This window comes from Vicugna pacos, chromosome 19 (genome assembly GCF_048564905.1).
Source record: "Vicugna pacos chromosome 19, VicPac4, whole genome shotgun sequence".
Lineage (NCBI taxonomy): Eukaryota > Metazoa > Chordata > Mammalia > Artiodactyla > Camelidae > Vicugna > Vicugna pacos.
This window is the reverse complement of record NC_133005.1, coordinates 12,197,318-12,215,038: the sequence shown is the minus strand read 5'-3', so window position 1 is coordinate 12,215,038 and position 17,721 is coordinate 12,197,318.

Here is a 17,721-nt window from a genome sequence, read left to right as displayed (position 1 = left end):
AAGGGTTGAGAAGAGGCCTTTTGGTTTCCCTTAACGTTTCCAGTAAGGATGGGGCACAGAAGCGAAAACCACCCGCTTCACAGTAGAAGGTGCTGTTTTGTGCAAAACTGACGAAGGTTGGAGACCAGTGATCAGTTGTGCTGGCAAATGAAGAGACTTCTAGATTGGGGCACTTGCTGTGACTTCCAGGTGACCTGCTGGCTGGGGGCTGTGAGGCGGGCAGTAGGTTTGCAGTGTGACCTGGGCATAATCCCTGGCTCTGAGGCCCCTGCAAGTTTCTGCAGCGGCTGCTCTTGCCCTGCGATGGGAGGGCATAAAAGGGCATTGTAGCACACGAGGGCAGGAAGGGGCTGCTTTAAAAACAGACATGTAGCCTCCTGCAGCTGCAGACCTGCAGGCAGTTTGGTTCATTGTTGTGGAGTGGACTTTGGAGGCCTTAGTGTCGTCTTAAGACTTGTTTTCCCTTGGGGACCGGGTTTGCCTTTGCATATTAATATTGAAGGTTTGGGCTTCTGGCAAAGCTGTTTTCAGAGATGGGTATATACGTAACATATCATATAAAATAAAATGTTTTTATTTAATATGTGGGACTTTGCAGTTTTTTGAAACAGCTCTTTTGACCTGGTCTCCATGGAGGACACTAGCGGTCGGCAGAGCGTGCGGGAGGGCAGGCAGCCTGCAGTGCTGCTGCGGGGGGTTCTCCCCAGCATGGTGCTCTGCTGAGTTCACTCTTCTATGAGTTTGGTTGCCAGAGGAGCAGACAGCATAGTAATGAGTTCTGGTGGGATTGTATAATGACAGGAAGAAAGAGGGAGCCGTAGTTCTTCAGGACTACTACACTCTTTTGGTTCCTGATCCAGTGTGTCCCATTACAGAATTGATGAGTTGTGTCTATTTTGGGACTTGATTGAAATAAACGTGCAGCCTGAATGTTAAGAGTTATGTTTTATTTGTCAGGAGGACTCGAGCCAGGATGACCGCCTCTCGGAACACTCTGAGGGACTGCTCCCAAGAGTAGGGGAGAAGCTAGGATTATATAGGAGCTTTACAACAAAGACCAGGTAGTTAGAACAATAAAACATTGCTTGTTATCTAAAGAAAGCCAGGTATCTCACGTTCAAGCATTTAGTGCTTTTCAATATATGGGAGGAAGCCAACATTTGGGCTCACTGAATATATTCTTTAGACAAGCACCTAGGTATCTAGGGCCAGTAATCTGTCCTTTCTTATTCTGAGTCTGCTCAGAGGGCACCGTTGGGAGTGGCTGCAGGCCTGTTTTCACTGGGGTGCGGCAGCAGTCGCTGATGACTTGTTTTCAGCATTCTTTGTTTAGTGACATGGTTGCAGTATTTTCATTCACATTGTAGTATTTTCATTCACAGAAAATTATGATATTACCCTGATTATGGATAATCTGGAACCTTGGAAAGGAACCGAGATGGAATTACTGCAGGTAACTTCTACTTTAATAAGCCGTGTGCAAACATGAACACGGAGGAAGCATACAAAAGGATTCGGTGGTGAATGGGAAGGGTTTCTGCACGTTACAGGAGAAGGCAAGGCAGAATTCCTCTTCTTTGTGGGCAGGGACGTGAGTCCAACTTTCCTTTCTGAAGTGCTTTCTGAGAACTGTTTATGGTAATTAAGGAACATAGACAAACGGTGGCACACATTGCATTTAAGAGCTGGCTGGCTTCAAACTTGGGTATTGGACAGGTGGATTTCATAGGCAAGTGGTCAGGTGGATGGGACAGAGATGGAGCCCAGGCCTGGGGCCATATTCACGTTGAAATCGCCATTACCTCACCATAGCGCCTTGGAATAGAATGTAACCACTCTTAACCTGTTGGTGAATCTGTGAAATGGGCATGATAATGTTCGTTACTTTCTGGGATTGTTGTAAGTTCTAAAGGGTATTATAGCACACATGAAACACTTAACACACTGGCACTTAGCAGTTTACACTTTGTGCGGCCACCAAGCTTGGCGTGTGTCAGAGCCGTAAAGGCAGTATTTATCTGTTTAGGATGCACTGGTAGCCCCTTGGCTAGGTTGTGAATTTGGTGATTTCCTTTAATACTTGTAACTCTGTGTTCCATGGGCAGTTATTTTCATAGACAGATGAGGAATCTCAGGGTAAAAAAGACTATGTAATTTGCCCAAAGTCAGACCATAATTTTGGGTGCAGGGGCCTCGGTTCAGCATGGGCCCCTGGGCCTTGTGCCTTCTCCGTTCAGCACCAGAGCCAGATGTGGGCTTGGCTGTTTACCTGCCCAAAATATCCGGCAGGCTGCAAGACACATCTGGCCCCGTGCTGCTTGAGCAAAATTTCCGGAGGAGAGGCAGTTACAAAAGGGATAAACATAAAAACAGACGACAGCAAACTGTGATCAGCTCTGAGAAGGAAAGGAACACGTCTCGCCGTGCAGAGCTGGGAGCTTTCCCGTCGGGCTGCTCTGGGGGCGTTCATCTCAGCTAAACAAACTCTGCTGCTGCACCAAGGCAGGAAGGCAGGGCGCGTGTGGCCAGGTAGACAGGGCCTCGTTGATCTTACTCATTCCCCATTAAGCGACAGCTGTCTCGGGCACTTAACTAATAAACAGATGTTGGCCATAATCATCACGCATTTTGACTGGTAGCTTTATTGGCGCCAACTTTGAGAGGAGGTCATTGAAGCTGGGGAGTTTGCTGCATGCCCGTGATTACCATGGAAATATTCCCACTGGTCTTTCAACCTTGACTGGTGTGGCTGTCATGTCCCGGCCCTGTGAATGGCATCGTGTAGCTTCTCCCAAGTGCCCCAAATGACTTACATTGATATGCTTAATTCGTAGGAAATGGTATGTGGTAATAAGGGAAAAAAGGCAGTAAGAAATTGTTTGGAAAACTAGAAAAAAACCTATTCTTTCCTGGCTGGGGGAGCGTACCCTGTACCACCCACCCTAATCACTGCCTGTCACCTCCTCCCTGCCGACTCCATGTTCAGAAGCCACTCTGAGCCTTGGGAGAACATTTTGCCTCATGAAACTTTTGACTAGGACCCATGACTTCTCTGTCCCTGGTTAACTCTCTCTTCAAAGCCATGTAAATTTTTTGCAGGCTCCTCCACTCTGATGTAATAGCCTCTTTAAACTTCTTGATGCAGCTCCTTAATGAAGATCTTGCGATGGAAACCTAGCCAAAACCTGGGAGGTATGCACATAGTGACTGCAACCTCAGCACTTTGTGAGTTCAGAATCAGTGGGGTGGGTGACTCAGGAAAGGCTTTTTTAAGGTAATAAGGGGAAAGAGAAAGGACGCAGGCTATGTGAGAAAGAAACATCTCGGTCACAGCCAGCAAGACACCTGTGTTCAGGATGGGGTGTGGCGAGTGCAGAGTTCTCACAAAAAAAGAAGTGATGTGATGGGAGGGAGGACAGTTGGGTACTTTATTGGGGAGGAAAAAAGTGGGCTGAACATTTCCTGGTTGAACAAGAGGATTGTGACATGATGTGCTTGTATTTTGGAGAGAAGGGTTTTGTGGGGACAGGCCTAGGAGTACGCTGTCTGGCTGGGGAGTCAGCACAACAGAGAAACACAGAGAACCGGGCAGACCCCAAGACCCATGCTGGGGGAGAGGCTGCCGGCAAGCTGGAGCCCTGGAGGCTGCTTCTGTCCCTTAGCTGGGGCCTCAGACCTCCCTTCACAGACCAGTCCTGTTGATAGAAGAATAAAAAAACGTTGGGCATGAGAAGGGCTGTGTCCCAGGCTTTTGTTGAGTCCCTGGGATGTGCCCCACCAGATTTTGTTCCTTGACTTCATGCAGTAAAGAATTCAAGAGCAAGCCAGTGTTGAGTAAAGGTATATTTATTCAGAGAGATACATTGATAGGCAAGAGAAACTTCACGAGGTGTGGGGGTTTGATGCTCAGATTAGAAGTAGGTACACACTTCACAGACAGAGTGTGGGCCTTCACCAAAGAGGGAAAGAGAGTGGTGACCGCGAGGTGGCGCTGTGTCGCTTGTTTTCTTGGGCTTGGTGGTTTCATATGCTAATAAGTAGAAGGACCAGCCTTAGGGTAAGGGGCTGGGATTTCCAGGGAGTTGGCCATTTCCCACCCTTTGACCTTTTGTGGCTATCATTGGGACTGCCATGTTGCCTGGGGCATGTTATTCACCACGTTACTATTACAATGGGTGTTTACTGAATCTCAAGATCTGCTAGAAGTTAAATCTCTTCATCCTGAGCCTCAAGACCTATTGGGGTTTGAATCCTTCACCATTTCTATGTTAATTGCGGTGGCCTTCCTTGAATGGCTGTGCTCTTCCCCCTTCCATCCTGTCTCACTGTGATGACACAGAGACAGCAAAGGCCAGGCCCTACCTGTGCTCCTGCATTTAAAGGCTGCAGGTTTGGGGTGGGCTTATGATGACTCTGAGTGTTGAGAAGGATGTTTCAGATTTTCCCACGTGAGACATGGGGACCTGCCAGCAGCCACTGCAGATTTATCTCACGGGCATTATCCCTTGTGTTGTTATGGAAACAACAGGCCAGCCAAGAAACAAGAATCACTCAGAGGGTTGGAGTATTGAGATTTATTACGTTGCCGGGCTCAGAGGGGCTTCTTTTCCAGAGCTCTGAGCCCCTCCAAGATGTGCACATGATGTTTTATACGGTTAATTACAAGTATGGGGCTCTTAGCCAATAAGGCTCAAACAACAAAAAGCAAGGAATCAGTACACTGAAGCTTATCAATTTGGAACAGATCCCGTTACTGACAATTGTTGACCTTGGATTTTCGGGTTAGCTTATTAGCCCAGTAAACTGACACTGAACTTCAGATTTACCAGGTATCCCAGCAAAACTTAGATCAGTAAACCGACACTTATCACACTTAGATTTGTGACTTAGCTTGTTAGACCAGCTGTGGTTTTCCTTCACAGTGTCACTTAACTTTTCTATTTTTCTTTTGTGCTTTTTTTAAGTATTTAATCCAAATTTAATATCAGGGTTTTTTGGGAAAGAAATTTCTCTTTTTCTTTTCTTTGGTGATCTTTTATGGGGGCAGGTAATTAGATGTATTTATCTGTTAGTGGAAGCCCTGGGGCTTCAACCCAGGACCCCGTGCACGCTAAGCACACGCTCTACCACCCGCCCCATCATCTTTTCTTTTTGGTTTCGCTGCCAAGAATCCTACAGCTGAATTTCTAGTCAGCCTTTAACACTTGCTCTGACTTCATGGAATCCATTTTTATGAGTTTACCTCCCCCTGGTTTCTTTTAAGTATTGAATCTCCATTTTCTCTTCATTCTCAGGTTTGCCTTTTTGTTGTTAAAGTTGTTAAGCTGTTTTTAAAAGAATTGTTTAAATTCTCTTTAGCAAGAGGCTGAATGTGAATAAATATGTAAACAAACAGCACAATTAAATGCTTTTATACATTCTAAGCTGTTTAGTAGTTACTTAAAAACCGAATTGAATATTAAAGTGATAACATTTTAGAAATATTTTTTAATTTTTTAGAAAGATATAGCTGATTTAAAATATGATATTAGTTTCAGGTGTACAATAGATGCTCCATTTATAGTTACTGTAAAACATTGTCTGTATTCCCTGTGTTGTAAGATACATCTCTCTAGCGTGTTTACATTACATGTTGCAGTTTGTGTAAGAAAGTTGGGTAATGCAGAGTCTGGGACGTGGCTGTGTCTGACCCAGGTTCACGCTCACCCTGCCTGTCAGAGCTCAGGCCTTCACTCCTTTCTGCAGGGGAGCGAGTGGAGGCAGCTCTCATCAGTGCTGGCACCACCCTCTGAGTGGCAGTGACAGCAGTGATTGTGTGTGGAGGTGCAAAGTGTTTTTCCAAGAGCTTTATATGCGTTTCTGAATTTAATAATAAAAGCCCTCCTGTGAGGAAGCGTTTTAAGCTTTTAATGCATAATACATCTTATTTTGATATTGATAGATTTCAAACCACCGGAAAATTTACAGGAGTAGTAAAATAAAAGCTTAGATACAGTTCACTTTAAAGGGCACTATTTGACTTTTTGTGTCTGGCTTTTTAGCATAAAGTTTCAAGGTTCATCCATATTGTAGCCTGAATTAGTACTTTATTCTTTTTGTTTGATAATATCATTTTCCTTTTTTTCGTTTTTGGTCTATTTAAAAATATTTTCATTGAAGTCTAGTCAGTTTATAATTTTGTGTCAGTTTCTTGTGTGCAGCACAACACTTCAGTTAAATAGGAACATACCTGTATTCATTTTCATACTCTTTTTAAACACAAGATACTATAAGATATTAAATATATTCTCCTGTGCTATACAGTATAAACTTGCTGTTTATTTGTTACATACTCAGTATCTGCAAATCTTGAACTCCCAATTTATTCCTTCCCACACCCTCTCCCCTCTGGTAACCATAGTTTGGTTTCTATGACTCTGTGTCTGTTTTTGTTCTGTAGATAAGTTTATCTTTTTGTTTCTTTCTTTTTTTTTTTAGATTGCACATGTGAGCAATCTTATATGGTATTTTCCTTTCTCTTTATAGCTTACTTCACTTAGAATGACATTCTCCAGGTCCATTGATGTTGCTGCCAATGCCATTATTTTATTATTATTTTATGGCTGAATAGTAGTCTATTGGACAAATATGCTACAACCTTTTTATCCAGTCATCTCTCAGTGGACATTTCGGTTGTTTCCATGTCTTGCTATTGTAAATAGTGCTGCTGTGAACATTGGGGTGTAGGTGTCTTTTTGAATTAGGGTTCCTTCTGGATATATGCCCAGGAGTGGCATTGCTAGTTCATATGGGAGGTCAATTTTTTGTCTTTAGAGGAACATCTATACACTTTTCCACAATGGCTCCACCAAACTGAATTCCCTCCACAGTGTAGGAGTGTTCCCAATTCTCCGCAGCCTCTCCAGTATTTATTGTCAGTGAACTTCTGAATGATGCCTATTCTGACTGGTGAGAGGTGATACTTGATTGCAGTTTTGATTTGCATTTCTCTGATAATGATATTGAACATTTTTTCATGTGGCTACTGGCCATTTGTACGTCTTCATTGGAGAAATGTTTCTTTAGGACTTCTGCCAATTTTTGAATTGATTGTTTGGTTTTTTTCATATTAAGTGTAAAAGCTGTTTACATATTCTGGGAATTAAGCCCCTAGCAGTTTCATTTATTGCAAATATTTTCTCCCATTCCATAGGTTGGTTGTCTTTTTGTTTTGCTTACTCTTTCCATAGCTGTGCAAAAGCTTGTAAGTTTAATTAGATCCCTCTTGTATATTTTTGGTTGTTTTTCTATTGCTTGAGTAGGCTGATCTAGGAAAACATTGCTGAGATGTATGTCAGATGTTTTGCCTATGGTTGCTTCTAAGAGGTTTATAGTGTCTTGTCTACATGTTTAAGTCTTTAACAAATTTTTAATTCTTTTTTGTGTATGCTGTGTGGCAGTAGTCTAGCTTCAATGATTTACATGCAGCTGTTCAGTTTTCCCTACACCATTTGCTGAAGAGGCTGTCTTTACTCCAATGTATGTTCTCACCTCCTTTGTCAAAGTTTCAATGACCAAAAGTTTGTGGGCCTATTCTTCGTAATTTTGTTTATCCGTTCATTGATGGATGGATATTGTTAGTAACTTTTGGCTACTCTGAATGATACTGCTATGAATATTGATGTGAATTTTTTTATGAGAATATGTTTTCATTCTTTTGGCTGTACATTTGGCCTGCCATATCTGTAGTTTCCACTACATGGATCTAGATGGCTGATTGTAAAGGGACTCGAACATCCTTGGATTATGGTATCCAGGGTGTGGGGTTCCTGAAACCAACCCCCCAAGGGTATTGAGGGATGACTCTACATATAGGAGTGGAATTGCTGAGCCATATAACTCTAAGCTTTTGAGGAAATACCAGACTTCTCCAAAGAAGCTGCAGCATTGTCCCTTTCCCCTGGCCGCATATGAGGTATCTCTGCCTCCTGAATGACATTTGTTATTGTCCATATTTTGGTTATAACCATCCTAGTGGGTGTAAAATGAGATCTCATTTTGTTCTTGATTTCGCTAGTGATACTGAGCATCGTTTCATATGCTTATTGGCCATTTGTATATCTATTTAAATTCATGGTAAATTTAAAAATTGTGTCTATTTCCTTGTATTGTTCAGTTGAAAGCATTCGTTATATATCCTGGATACTACTCTCTTATTAGATACATGCTTTGCAAAATTTTTCTTCTATTCTGCAAACTGCCTTTTCACTATATTTTTTTTAAACATTAAAACAATTTCTTTACAGGGGAGGTAGATAGATGAAATGATTTATTTTATTTTTCTTGCTAAGCACGCCCTCTCTGACTTGAGATAACCATTTCCCCTGTCATTTCACTTTCTTGATGATGTCCTTTGTAATAAAAAGATTTTAATTTTGATGAAGTCCAGTTTATCTGCTTTTTTCTTCTATCACTTGTGCTCTTGGTTTTGTATCTAGGAAACCAAAGCCTATCCTAGGCCCACAAAGATTTATACTGTGTCTTCTTTTAGAAAGTTTATAGGTTTAATTTTTACATTTCTGTCTGTGATCTATTTTGAATTAATTTTATTTGTTATATAAAATATGGGTGTTCAGATTCCAGATTGATTCTTTTGCCTGCAGATACCCAGCTGTCCCTGCACCATTTGTTGAATAGGCTACTCTTTCAATGGAGTGTTTTTGGCCCCCAGGTGGAAAACTGTCTGTAAATGAAAGTTTTCCCCGTGGGTTTTTATTGTGTCTCTTAAATTTATTTATCCAAACTTATGCCAGTTTCATACTGACTTAGTGCTATAGAATTTTAGTACACTTTAAAGTGAGTCCTCCAACTTTACTCTTCTTTTTCAAGGTTGTTTTTGCTGTCCTGGGCCCTTTGCACATCCATATGAATTTTGGGTTCAGTTTTTCAATTTTTGCAATGAAGTTAGCTGGAATTTTGATAGGGATTCCACTGAATATATAGATCACTTTGAGGAGTCTTAACATTTTTAATAATATTGTCAATCATTCCATGAAAATGGAATGTCTTCCATATATGTAGATCTTTTAAAATTTATTTTGGTGATACTTCAAAAAGTTCAATGTACAAATCTTGTAAATTTTTGTTAAATGTATCTCTCACTTTATTCTTAATGCTGTTGTAAAGGAAAGGCTGAATTTCTTATGGGTGGTACTATATATCAATCTTCTTATTTCTAGAATTCCTTCACAGCAAATACCCTAGGTATATATTTGCTACATAAATCTATCCACAACTATTCCCCGCCCCGTGTTATAAGAAACCAAGACCCAAGGTAAGCTACTTGAAAACACCTATGTGGAAGTGAGAAATGAGACCCATGGGTGGGGCTTTGTGCAGATGATACTGAGAGCTTATTCAGAATGGCTTCTTCTTAATTACTCTTAAACAACCCTTTCAGTGTATTTAGTCAGATACATTAAGATTATGCCCTTTTGATGTGCGGAGTAGCTAAGACTATAATTTTCAAATAAATTCTAGTGAGAGTGTTGTACTTGAAACCTAATTTGCATCAATCTTTGAAGATTTATGTTTCAGGAGATTTGACTAAAGAACACCTATCTTTATTCTATAACGAGGACTAAATGCTCAAGCAACATGTAAGAGTTTGAGCAAACTGCCCCCGCCCCGTAGTCCTGGGTGGCTGCAGCTGTAACTGGAGTCAGCGCTTACCTCTCCCAGTACGCTAGTGCTGATCTGCTCAAAGTGGTTCGTCCAACAGTTTGTCAGTAGTCTGTTGGACAAAGTAATAAAACATTGAAGGTTGCTAGAATGCAATATATTCTTACTAATATTAAGTAAGCACACATTGAGTGCTTACTGTATGATGGAATTGTCCCTCAGCCTCACATGAATATTATTTCTCTTAAAACCTCATATATTTCCTTGTAATTCTCACTTTACAGATAAGGAGACTGAGAATTAGGTCTTCTCTCTTTTGGGGGGAGCTCATTATCAATGATGGGAAGTTGTAAGGAAAAAGATATTGATTCATCATGAGAAAACATTTTTGTGAGAGTCAGCAATGAAGATGAACACTGAAGAATGTGATCATTGTTCAAGTGAGACAAGCCCTGGGTTGTGCGGAGTCAGCATCCCTGTCCTGGACACGGCACGTGTAGAGCTGCTTGGTGGGTGAGGCAGCGCGGCCACGCAGGGAACGCGGATGCTGGGGTGTTAGGCTGTGCTCAAGCCCGGTGGGGCTTTCTCCTAAGGGCAGTGCACCATCATTGACAGATTTTATGTAGGGGAGTGTGGTGCTCTCGTAGATCACTTTTGTCTTGTAGAATGCTTGGAAAAGTTTAGAAGGCTTGGCAGGAGGTGATGTGATGAGTCAGAGTAGGGTGGCTGCGAGGTGTAGAAGTGTTCAGTTTTCAAGTGTTTTTCAGGCCCAGGCTTGTGGCTTAGTAGCCGTGTCAGTTTGAATGACACACGGAAGGAAGTGAAACAATTTATCTAATCAATTGAAGCAGTGATGTACCCAATTCCCAGGACTGTTGTGGAGATCCAGAGAGATACACTGTGCAGTGTGCAGCGTGGTCTCCAGCACAGAGTCAGTGCTGAGTGAGTGCCAGTGAGTATCTGGTAGGTCAGTTGAGGGTAGTGGGACTCGGTGTCTGAGGATATCTGGTCCTTGAAGGAGGGGTCCATTCACATCTGTGAGTAATGGGCCTGAGTTGGGAGACGCAGGGAGACCTTACCCTCCGACCAGGAGCCCTGGGCAGGACGGCTATGGGAGGAGCACCGTGAAGTCAGCTCTTTGCAGGTTGAGTTGGGAATGCCCTTGGGATATCTACGCAGAGTCACGAGCTTAAAGAGGAGGTCTGGGCCCAGGCTGTGCATTTTCCTAAAATCTCAACCCCTGAGGATGCCAAAGTATTGATCACTGAAAGTGAAGTCATACTTTAAAGGACAAATGAATAGTAGTATCATCACTGTCAACAAAGCTCACGTCTATTTATTCATCACTCACTTTGCTAATTGGGTACTTACAGAGCTCACTTCACCGTCCTCCCGTGGGCTCCGGCTCCACAGAGAAGAGCTGGTGTGTCTCCTTCTTTTCCAGAAGAAGACACATTTAGCTTGTAGCCTTCTGTACCTTGCCAGACTTAGGATATTAGTTTGTTGGTTTAATTGTATTTTCTGTTGGCCATGTCCTGACAGGAGAGAAATTTTACCTCATGGTCATGTTTCAATTAGCTGTTACTGAGAATTGCTGATCTGATACATAGTGTATGTATTATATTAACTTTGTAGAGTAGTTATCATTTTTCTGTCTTTGCCCTTTAATTTTGTTTGCCCCTTCAGTGTTCTATCCTTTTTGGGGCCTTATTTTTTTTTAATTAAATAATGTCTGTTAGCAGTTAAGAAAACAAAAGCAAAGAAAAAATGCACATGAGAGCTAAATTTAGAAAATGTCTAGTGTGTTTTCTGTCTCGGCAATGGAGGGTTGTATAACCTCTTGGAAACCTTCATTAGAGAAGTTTCTTAAAATGCTGATTGAGAAATAAAACCTTCCTTCCTCATCTTTCAAGCTGCACAACTCATTGTCAAGAAAGGGGAAATCCTCAGAAGCCAAGACAAACGAGAAAACAGGGATTCTGGGAGATAAGTGAGCGTTAGAATCCGTGGTGTGCTGGTTGGCTCCTGAACTGATTTTCAGTTGCCTTGACAGGAGGGCAGGAGGTTAGCCCCAGGCCTCTCACACTAGGAGTTGGATGGGTGATCATATAATGGGCCTAGCCCGTCCTGAGAATCTTGGTTTACTAAAGGGTGAAAGAGGAAAAAAAAATTCCTCAAGACAAGAGAGTAAGGAAAGTCAATTTTTTGGAAGAGGGGGAAAATAACAAATCCAAAGTAAGGATATAGTTTAAAGCTGTTCTGGCATGAGAGTGACCACAAACTCCTGGCAGAAAAGCACAGCTACTCCTTGATTGATAAGTTGTGTTTTGAATGAATCAGTGAACAGCTATTCCGAAAAAGGCCTCCAGAGTCTTGTGGATCAAGATACTGGATAGCAAACACCTCTCTTCCAAGGTCTCATTCAAATAACCAGAATGGTTTTAAAGGAAACTAGCAATAATCTGAGTTCTATTTATTGACATTACTATATGCTAAGAATTCAGAGGTGACTATGTAGTTTTCTTCTCTTTTATGGACCTTACTTTCTCTTTGGGGAGACAAAATGATATAGTTGGGTATCTTGGTGGAGGGAGGTGTTAGTCTGTTGCAATTAGCCAGGAGAGGAGATTAAGAAAACAGTGAAGGGTGGGTGAACTTTTTAGCTGAGGACAGTCTTGTTCACTTGGCTTTTAATTGCAGGCTCAATGAGCTGTCACTGGAGGGAATAGATCTTACGGAGGATGGGCTTAGCTCAGGCCTCTTTGGAATGGACAAGTGAACCTGGAGAAAGACAATCAAATCTGTGCAGACATTAAAGTTCACTTGAACGTGTTCCATCCCTGAGCCAAAGATAGGACAAATATGCAGCACTTCTTGAGGACAGAGGAGTGGTTTTTAAGGTTCTTCAAGAATGAATCCCAGGGAACCGAGATGGCCAGTTGTCAAATTGAGACTTTGTTCTTTGGACGGTGTACCCAGCAAGGGTATTGGCCTTTTATATGGTTCCATTTGTCTTTAATACATGTCTTTTGATGAGGACGTGGGCACAAGTGTTTGACACCTTGTCGAGGCGATTTTGGATACCTGCCTAGAAGCACGGGCACAGTTGCGGCTGCGTCATACATCTTGCAGCCCATCCCTTTCTCCGGCTCTGTAATCACGGCAGAGTGGTTCCTTGTTGACCTGTCCATCTCCTCTGTGACATCATAACCCATGAAAAGACCGGAGCATATTAACTTGGCTTTGTTAAAGTCAAAGGTACAGATCAAATATGGAGTCAGATTTGTTCTTTCCTATTTCAGTAGTGCCATGGAGAAGGCAGTTTGGGCAGCTTTTTGTAGTGTCCTGGAGGCTTTCTCTCTCAGCTTCTGGGCGCCTCTTTTGAAAACCATTCATAGCTGTCTGGCCTGCTGGAAAAGCACTCTGCCTGTTTTACCCTGAAGATGTGTTCTGTTTATAAACTCATCTCTACTCCTTGGAAAACAACTCAAGAAAAACTCAGTTGGTTTTTCACCAGCCATGGGCAGGGGTGAGATAAACCGTGTTATTATTTCATAAAATAATAGTAATAATATTAATAGTAATAGTAGTAGCAGTAGTAGTAGTAATAATAATAGTAATAGTAATAATTATATTAGAAGAATTCTTAAAACACGACTGCACATTGGAGAGAGTCAATAAATGCTTTCTGGCTTAAATCAAAAGTGATGACTCAGTGATTCCATGGCTGCTGTATTTGCTATGCTAGTTACTCCTTTGTTCCATTACACATTTTTTTAACTGAAAAAGAAATACTAGCAAATGGTTAAAAAAATAACTCAAACAGAGCACAAAAATACACAAGTGAAAGAAGTTTTCCCTCATCCTCTGTTCTTTCAGCCCTCTCTGGAGATGCCACTGTTTGCTATCCTTTGGGTGCTGTTCCAGATATGCTTTGCACATTCCCACATATGTATGTAAATTCCTTTAAAATTTTAGTTATTTTTAACTTAAAGGAATTTAAATCCTCAAGTGGCTTCTGGCCGGGTAATATAACAGAACAAATCTGACTCCATATTAGATCTGTTCCTTTGAATTTAACCCTATGCTCTGTCTCCTAGGCTTCATCTTGCTTGTAATCAATGTTGCCTGGAGCCTGAATATACAGGAGAGCCTATTCTGAAGCCTCTGACCTTTAAGGATATTTAACACTTTTTCATTCATTTAAAGATAGCAAATTACAGAATAGAAAATAACGTTTGTTTTGTTGGAGGACTGCAGGGATCTGACCCACGCAGATAGCTGCAAGAAGAAAGGATTCTAACAAGAAGGAATTCCTACACTAAGAAGTTTGCAACAACCAAGCACATAGGAAAGGATCCTGAATTGTGACTTGGGGAGATGGTTTTCCAGGACATTAGTTTGCCATCTAGGTCTACAGAAACTTGCTATTCCATGCCCCAACATCTGGTCTCCCAACTTATTGTCCTGTCCTGCACTGAGGAGAAAGAATTTCGACTTGGTAACACTCCTATCTACCTAGAAAGCTGGGCACTGGAGCTGAGTGTTATGGAAACAGGCCAGCCAAGAAAAGCACCAATCGGGGTGTTGGTGTACTCAGAAGTATTATGCCGGTGGGCTCAGAGGGGCTCCTGCTCCGAAGTTCAGAGCACCTCCAAGACGTGCACATGAGGTTTTAAAGGCTTAATTACATGTAAGGGGGAATTAGCCAATAAGGCTCAAAGAACAAAAAGCAAGGAATCAGTACACTGGAGCTTATCAATTTGTAGCAGATCACATTACTGACACTTGTTGAGCTTGGAATTACGAGTTAGGTTGTTAGCCCAATAAACTGACACTAAACTTCAGATATATGAGATAGCCCAGCAGAATTTAGATCATTAAACCGACACTTATCACACTTAGATTTGTGACTTAGCTTGTTAGCCCAGCTGGACTCTTCCTTCACATGAGGACAGCTCTCCCACACCCAGGGAACTACTGTGAGCCCTTGATGTTTCCACTAGGGTTGGGTATGGTTTACCCAGGAGGGATGGGGACTATGCACCAACACTCAGGCAGTCTGCTCTGTCTGGGGCTCTGATCTTGTACCATCCCGCTCCCCGCCAGCCCAACACCTGGGACAGTGGAGCTAAGGCAGTGATCCTGCCTGCCTGTTTCCCAGCGTGTAAAAGGGGATTATGTACCTTTCCCAAGGTAGTTCTGAGCGACAACACCTGTGGGTGCTTGGTTCTCAGAGCAAGAGAAAACCCAGGTCCGCGTGGGAGCAATGGGTGTGATCCCCATAGGGTTTCTGCAGAAGCATCCGATGGAGGGCTGGATCAGGGAGGTAAAACTTGAGCTGCGGGGCTTGAAGGGTTACAGAAGGGTACAGAGGCAGGTCTGCCGCCTAGGGATGCCCCAGAGGTAAAGCTTTTTCTCTCCAACTCCGCTAAGACCCTCCCCTCTCCAGATCCCTCCCTACTCTCTGCTCATCGTGTCCATCTGTATCTCTCCAATTTTCCCGTCCTCTCCACCCGCTCCCATCTTCTCCCTCCCTCCCTGTCCCACCTTCTCTCACAGAACCCAGAGAGGATCGCCGGCCCTCCTGCGCATGCGCAGTCAGTGCCAAGTGGTCTGCTGGTTGGAAGCTCCATATCCTAGCTGGGGATCGGGCCCAAAGTTTTCTCAACTCTGTCGCCCGGTAGGCCTTTGGTTCCTGTCTGGGGCCGCGGCCTCTGGCTGTGGAAGTGCAAGGTGGGGGGCTCCCGGAAAAGTGGTCAGGCGGTTGCGGGAGGGCGGTCCGCCTGTCACAGTCCCCAAGGGCGCCAGGCAGCCCGTGTTCAGATGAATTGCTCAGGCCAGACCCCTCTACCCGCGCCACCTGCCCCGGGGCCCCGGCCACAGCTGCCAAGGGCCAGGTGTGCCCCTACCACCTCTCACCCAGCCGGGATCCCCTCAGTCCGCGGCTGGCGTCCCCTTCCCCTCTCCCGCCCGCGAGTCCTCTCCTCCCTGGCTTCCTCTCCTTGGCCGCCGGCCCTTTCACGCCCCTGGGAGGGCTGTGTCCGGGCGGGCGGGGACTGCGGACCCGGACGGGGCGGGGGGCTGGGGCTGGGGCTGGGGCTGGCCTTCGAGCAGGGCTGCAGCCCGCGTCCCTCCCCTTTCCCTCCCCCCCGGGGCAGCCCTCCTCTCCCTTTCCCGCTCCCGGAGGACCAGCTCAGTGGCCTGGGCACTGCTCCCTGGGCTGAGAACCTCCGGCTGTAACGCCCTGCTTCTCCAGGTGGAGTCGGGAAAAGGGAGCCTCAGTGCTGAGCGAGCTTCTGTCTCCTCCCTCAGTTTTTCTGCTGCAGGTAAGTACTTTTAACACTTTCAGGTGTTATGATGGCGGTGCTTGTTGATGTCACATGTTTTTATAGTGAGAGTGATTACAGTGGTGAAAGCAGGGCTTGGTTCTGTTAAAAATGAGCTGAAGGCATGAGGCTGTGACATCCTCCTTCCTTCCCTCTCCCAGGGTGAAAGGAGTGATCCTCGATTTTAAAAAGATAGTTACAGTCCCTAACTAGCCCAGCCCAGCTAGTGTGTGTTAAGAGGAACAGCACCACCAGAGGCCTTGGAGACCCAGGGATATTGCAGTCCTAAAGAGCTCCTGGCACAGTTTGGTTTGTTTTGGTTTTTTGTTTTTCTTAAATTGTGTGATAGACTAGTGGTATAAACAGAAAAATAATTGTCAAGAAATATTTCTTCATGTAACAGTGTTATTGTGATATAATTCACACACCATGAATTCCATCCATTTAAATGGTACAATTCAGCAGCTTTTAGCATATTCACAGTGGTGCAACCATTATTATTCCAGAACGTTTTCATCACTTCAGAAAGACCAGTGGAAATGAATGACCTATCCACCCCTCCCCAGTGGTGGTTCTAAAGAAATTTCTTGGCTATTCCTGATCATAAATTAACTTGTTACATTCCAAGAAAAATCTGGTAGGAATTCTAATCAGAATTGCAATGAATCTGTCTATCAAAACTGGAAGAATTAATGTCTTTATGGCATAAACTTCTTCTACCCATGAATATATCTGGGACCCTATCTTTTCATCTGTCCAGTGCCTGGCCCATGGGAAGTCCTCACTACTTGTTGTACTTGTGAATGATGAGATTCTATACATCGTTAGTTGCAACTGTAGCCTTTCACAGAAGAGAAAAGTAACCTCAGTGAAGCAAGTGACTCTCTAATGGTCAGAAAGAGTGACAGCCAGTGCTGGAGTGATCCAGTGGACTTGGTGCTTGCAACCAGAATTCTCCACCACATACAGTTAAGGGGATTAGAGTGTTCTTTTATTTTTTCTTAATGGCGTTGCTTTTATTTTTACTTATTTTTTTAAATTCTTTTTTATTTAAGTGTAGTCAATTTTCAATGTTAGTTTCAGGTGTACAGAAGAGATTCAGTTATAAACATATGCATATGTATATATATGTTTTAGATTGTTTTTAGTATAACTCATTACAAGAAATTGAATATAGTTCCCTGTGTTATACAGCAGGTCCTTGTCATTTATTTTATATTTACTAATTTGTATCTGTTAATCCCCCCTTTCCTGCCTGCTAAACACAGTTTACTTTCTATGTTCATGAGTCCATTTATAGGAGCACCGTTTTTCCTAGTAATATATGCTCTTTGGCTGCTTTCAGTTTCAGTAATTCTATCTTATCTGTGGGTGCTTTTATTCTGGTGGCCTTTATGTGGTTTGCACACATGGTAATAGAGATCTGTATTTGGGAGAAATTCAGGCCTCTGTAGTCCCTGGTACAGAGTGCCCACTGAATTGATGCTTAAACTGGGAAAAAGGCACAGTAAATTTTGGAATTTCAACTATGGTTGAGAATCCCAGGGTTCTATAACCTGTTTAGACAACCTTAATATTGGCTGCACCCATACTGGGTAATTTGGTGGAAATTCATGGTATGGTGGTGTAGAGACAGGGAATTGTATGCTTCTTCTCTTTCTGTTTTATTACACTCATTCTCCTGGGCCTCCCAGATCCTCCCCCAGAAGGGCCCAGGGCTGACTTGGTGCTG